Here is a 6000-nt window from a genome sequence, read left to right on the forward strand (position 1 = left end):
ATTTTTTATTACCCTCTTAATCTAGGACATATGTGGTTAGTGCCTCCGATTGAAATAGTACCATAGATTAAAAGTCCTTTTATCTATGATAGTACCTACATTTATTTAAATAATACTGGACTCGAGCGAATACTAACTTTTATCGGACATTAATCTTATCTTAATGGGCCCACATTACATACTCAGCATTTTAGTTGACTATTATCATTGAGTATCAATGCTACAATGTTCGTCAATGGGATTGCTTAGTTATTAAATCATTAATATAAGAACTTGCGGAATGCATAAATTCAGGGGCGTCATTTGGGGGGTGGCAGGGGGGGCAAGCCCCCCCCCCTGGATCCTGGGATAGAGAAAAAAATATGCTGTACTAGCCAATATACAAATATTTTCTCCTGTCAAATCCTAAAAAGCACAGCAGACACAAATCTGTATATTCTTGTACAGTAATTTGAAACAAAAATTATTATTGTTTTATTGTTTTAGGTAGCACATTTAGAGTTTACATAAATTAGTAGTTTTGTTATTCATTTACTTTTTCTGTTTGGTGCTGTACGATAAACCACTTACTTCTAGTTTATATATATATACATAAAAATTCAGATTTTTTAGAAGCATTGCTTTGTCATTTACTTTTATGAATTATTCAAGCATTAAAATTATACATGTGTCTAAATTTTACGTAATTTATTTTGAACATTGTAGACTACCAATTTAATATAGTTAAATAGGACCTTTTGTACTTTTGTGCCAAATGATTTTATTGGTGATAAAATTTGATTTGCTTTTAAGTTCTTAAATACTTGTATTTAATTTAAAAACCAAAATAAACTGTTATAAACTATAGGCTATGAACAACCGTATTCATTGCAAAATGTTGTACAAGAGAAATTAATCATGAATCTAATAACAAACATAATATTAATACATCATGGAACTATTGATCACGTTTCTTAGATGAATAAAATTATTGTGTTTCTGTCTGTTGTCAATAATTCTTGGTTTCATTAACTTTCTGCCAAAATTTAAATAAATTTTACTCATAATATTTTTTTATTGAAGTGTTTTTGACAATTAAAATAAGCTTAAAGCCCTCTTTTTTGTTTCAAAACTGCAAAATTTTCCGGGGGGGGCAAGGACCCCCCTTGTTTGCTGGGGGGTATTCCATACCCCCCATACCCCCCGGTATTTGCCCCCCCCCCCCAAGGATTTGGTGAAATGACGCCACTGGCATAAATATTAAATAGTAATAAGTTGAATATTTTATAGTTGGGACAATTTCCTTTGTTAGTCTCGAATTACTTATATAATCATGAATTATTCGAATTGTAAATTCTATATTGTGTTTATCAGTGGTTAGTAAAACTAAAACACATCAAACGGTTCGGAATCTAGAATCCGTCCTGGAATTTTGTAAGACGCTTTTTACCTCAGAGTAAAAGGGTCTTTACTCTTGAGTTTTTACTAACTAATGACGGGAAATGTCTGTAAAGAACATTCAACACATCATTACCAACAATGATGGTTTCTCAAGATGGTTTCGTTTAACTACGTTTTAATGGATGAAAAATAAACATTCTAGTTGGTAAACACAAACAAAATCTGTGTAGGTACTCTGTATAATAAAAAAATTTGGACTGGAAATAGTTAACCTCAAAAATTGTGTTTTGTGTAAACTATCATTATTATAACCATATAACCTACCGACTACAAATCACTATACCCTATCACCATGTTGTTTATTTCGAAACTAATATAGTTAAATAGTTCAAAACAGATAATATACGTAGTTTAATCACTGATTTCACACAGTAGACACCACAACACAAAATCACACATCCAATGGTAAAACAAACACTCCACTAAAACTGAAAACACCGCAGAAACGCTATGCGAAACTCGAAAATACGAAATTTGAGAATTGAGAACCCGGAGTCGTCGATCACGACGGTAGGCCGGCTCCGCTCACACTGAACTCTGTAAAGTTTAACATCGCTGGAAGTTGGAAGGGGAACGTTGGCGCAGATGTAAACAAAACTGCTTACGATCGCCTCCTTCACAATGAAAACCGTGAACGAGTGGCGTGGCTCTGGGTCGGGGCGGGGGCCAAAATTCGATACGTCACAGGGGAGGGGATGACGTCACAGACCCCCCAAACCAAAATCCCGCTCGATAAGACGGGGAGCGTTGGTTTTACACGCGGATTGTAGTTTGGGTAGGGAGTGCTTCTTCTCTCGCCCTTCTGAGCCCTCCCCAATTTTCGATCCGATGCTCCCCCAGTAATAATCACCCTTCCCTTCGATATTCGCGAAACTTGTCTCTGAACCCCTGTGGTGCAACGTTAGGAACGAGTTTCATAAGATTACATTTAAGTTTTCGTATACAATACAGTACTTTTAAAGTCACATGTAACGTTTTTAGGAATATAAAATGCACAAATCATAAGTTAGAATAAAAAATAAAAAAATTCAATTAAAAATATACTCAACGCGGTATAAAGTTTGATGTTTTTGTCGGTTAAAAGTTTAAACTAGTGAGTGAGAAATTGACAACTGTAATTTGGCATCAAAGTGAAAACATTCATATGATACAGTTCCGAATCGTAATTGCAGCTTCCAACTTTCCTTTGAAAAGAAACGCATTACAATAGAATAGCAGTTCGGCAAAAACGTTTCAAATGGTCAATACTGATATTTTTCTAAACATCCATCAAATAATTACTTTTCAATAAATAAATGAATAAATGATTTATTAAATAGCAGTGTAATGTATATTGTGCTGTAACTAAATTATAGTAGGCTACTTTAAATTTATTCACAGCTTAAGTCAAAACCGTCTTTAAAATCATAACTTATTGATCATCTTAATATCTTGGCACTACAGTATTAATCAAAATTGTATTTAAATCTTATGAGTTTCTTATTCTTACAGGAATAATAGTTTCCATAAAATTCACTAAACAAATTTGATTGAATTAACTGTGTAACGTGTAATTTTAGTTAGTTTAAGTTCTAGTGTGGAATTTAAAGTGCGTGTACTGTACTAGGCCAACCCTAAACCTTAGGGGATGTCGGGAGATTACGTACGCAGCAATAAAGTAGAATTATAACTAATTATAGACACATATTTTACTCGTAAAGATCTTAAGAAGTTGTCAGTGACTGATAATTTTTTTGGAGTCCAGTATTAGAACCAACATATCTTTTTACTGTACTTACCTACAAAAAATGTAGTAATTTTGTTAATACCAACCTAATATTTTCATTTAACTTTCAACAAAATTTAACAGTTTCTACTGAAGTTCAGTGTACCTGTACTACCATTAAATACAATTTAAATAAAAAAAACTTTAGGCCTAAATAAACTTCTAGAAATGAACAGCATAATCATTCTATTTTATACAAAAAAAAAAAAAAACTGACAAAGTCATTAACTACAACTAATTGTTATTTATAAAATTAAACAACAATAGGCTAATTAATATAAAGTGTTTACTATAAACTTTAAAAATAGTACAATGGAAAAAATAAAAACAGTTTTTATCTATTTTATAAGCTACCCAAATCTATAAGTTTGATAGGTTTCAAGATCATTACCGGTAGTGATTTTTTACCTAATTATGAAATTACACACCACTGGATTGCACCAACAATTAAATCAAAACTATTGTCCCGGAAACAGTTTGCAACGGAAGTCACGTAACATGCACGTCTAGACAGAACCGGAAATGGGTTATCGCACCTCGTGAGCGCACTTCGCGTCAAGGAAGGATAGACCGGATAGACCACCGTCAGCGGCGCGCGGCGGCAACAAACGGAACGACGGTAGAACACCAACACCAACACCACCCAGAGCCTGACCCAGAGCAGCGCCCAGCAGTACCAGACACACACTAGCGCTGTGTACCTACCGCGGCCAGACATGCAACTACACGTTGCACCATGCGGTTCCTACAATGACGTCACGGTCTGGCGCAAATTGCTAGCGTGCTAGGTCAGGTCAGGGTTGTAGCGGCGGATGTACAACAAACGCTACCCTCCCCATACACTATAGTGCAGACAGGCTATGGCGAACCAGGGGTTGGTTTCGTGTCCTGAATAGTAAATATGATTTGTTGCTATTGATTGTACTACCTAGTCCCCTTGAATGAGAACTTAGTCGAGCTCGAGTGGCAGTAATGAACCACTTGACATACTGGTAAACAATAGGACAAATAAGGACAACGGACCCGAGACTTGGTTAAAATCATAGCCTGTCCTGTCCACTGTCCACAATATTATAGTTCTAGGTCATGGTGGTGTTGGCGGATGTAAGTAGGTTTACACAGGTGTGGGTGCCTGCTAATTATTGTCAGCCTCGTCTGGGACCGTTACTACCGCAGTGTGGTCACGTCTAGGTTAAACTAGATTGAACTGTATTACCTATTCTGAAATAGACAGCAGTAAAATGGACACTACGTTGATACACAATTTACCCTTTTTATAAGATGGATTGTGGATTGACTGTTTACACATATACTAATTATTTAATTGCATATATGTTGAGAGTCATTGTGATGAGAAGCATGTACATAAAATTTACACTTAACACATTTATTTTGACAAAGACCAAACTACCTTTAAAACACAACACTAGGAACCAGTCTAGCAGAGAAATCAATCTGCGCTGTTATTTTTTAAATCAATCAAAGTCATGTCGGTTTGTTGTTTCAGACAACATGTCAAATTGAATTTGTTTCATCTCTGATAGGCTACACTATGACAATAAGAAATTTTATTGACCCTTAAGTAACTACAAAGTACAATACAATGTTGTAGTATGCTTTGTACTGACAAGACCAATACACTTTGTAAATTACTTACTTAAATGTTGAGATTTTCTATATTAAGGGATTCTGCTTAGTTTTTTAGCCTATTAGTTTGAACTTGTTGCATTATAATTTCAATTTGTCTTTGAAGAATCAGGCTCAGATACGATTCGGACTTTTTATCTTCTGACGATTGTTTATTTCAAAACCCTCGTCGAAGAAGATTCGCAGACGAAGGTTATTTATGGTAGCTTCATCAAGTTTTTATCACGGAGGCTCACATTTCTCACAAATATTTAGACCCAAGCGCTATTTATAATGTATAACATTCGTTCACTGATTATATGTTTGCTGCTAGCTTTGACTACAGTCAATGCTGCTAGTGTACAAGAATCGCAACAAATGGTTGTTTTGATAAATGTATATTTTTTTAATAAAATTATTTAAGCACATTCTTCAACATGTATGAGATTAAATCAATAACAACAACAATCTTCACCATTACTTTATTCATCATTAGGATAACACGGATGACAACTAGTTCGTTTAGCACTAATATCTTGTTCTCCTGTCCACACAGAACTACATGTAAACAATGTTGAAGGTTGTCCTTTGATGGTAGTACACAGCAAAGAACTTGTAATTATTCTATAATGGGTATGAAACGTAATTTTACCTTTATAATTATTAAAACACTGAGGAATGAATCTAGAAATAAAAAAAATATGTATCATGCAATTTTACCGCCGGATAGTCTTTGCGAATCAAACATTCAGACAACCGAACAATCACCAGACAACTCTATACATACCCGACCTTGGTCCAACCATAAAAAATACAATCAGACAGCTTGGCAACCAAACAAAGAATCAGGCACTTAAACAGGCAATCGTACTAAAAAACCCAGTAAAACTTTACACACAGCCGTACACAAAACCAAATATAGATTGCTAGACACCCAAACAGTCAAGCCAAAAGACATAACTTCCTGCGTGGGTAGTCTAAAACTGTCGTGGCCTTCACCATAACGGACATGCAAATAGAATCGTGCTTGTCAAATAAGGAATTCACATTGCCAACTCTAGTCGAGGAACTAAATACAGTACGGGGCGAAGAAGAGATCTGAAGCCACACTTGTAATACTGCATACCTTTTAAGGAACAACTGATCAGTTAGCAAAAAGACTACACAGA

General features: G+C 35.0%; 1 protein-coding gene across 3 annotated transcripts in view; it reads right to left on the reverse strand.

Annotated features, from left to right (window-relative positions):
• LOC128986289 (insulin receptor-like) overlaps positions 1 to 3733 on the reverse strand; it is a 75152-nt gene extending 71419 nt beyond the window's left edge. Inside the window, exons 1-2 of one of the 3 annotated variants that reach the window (XM_054406576.1) lie at positions 3597 to 3733; positions 1705 to 1868 (exon numbers count right to left, since the gene is read on the reverse strand). The gene's annotated coding sequence lies outside the window, so the exon portion shown is untranslated. Of the gene's footprint in view, positions 1 to 1704; positions 2002 to 3596 lie in introns of those variants that run through there. The other 2 variants (XM_054406578.1, XM_054406575.1) reach the window with 2 other exon arrangements.
• Between the last annotated feature and the right edge of the window lie 2267 nt (positions 3734 to 6000).

Source organism: Macrosteles quadrilineatus, unplaced genomic scaffold, assembly GCF_028750875.1.
Source record: "Macrosteles quadrilineatus isolate MER2022 unplaced genomic scaffold, UCM_ALF_1.0 Scaffold_2__2_contigs__length_208266976, whole genome shotgun sequence".
NCBI lineage: Eukaryota > Metazoa > Arthropoda > Insecta > Hemiptera > Cicadellidae > Macrosteles > Macrosteles quadrilineatus.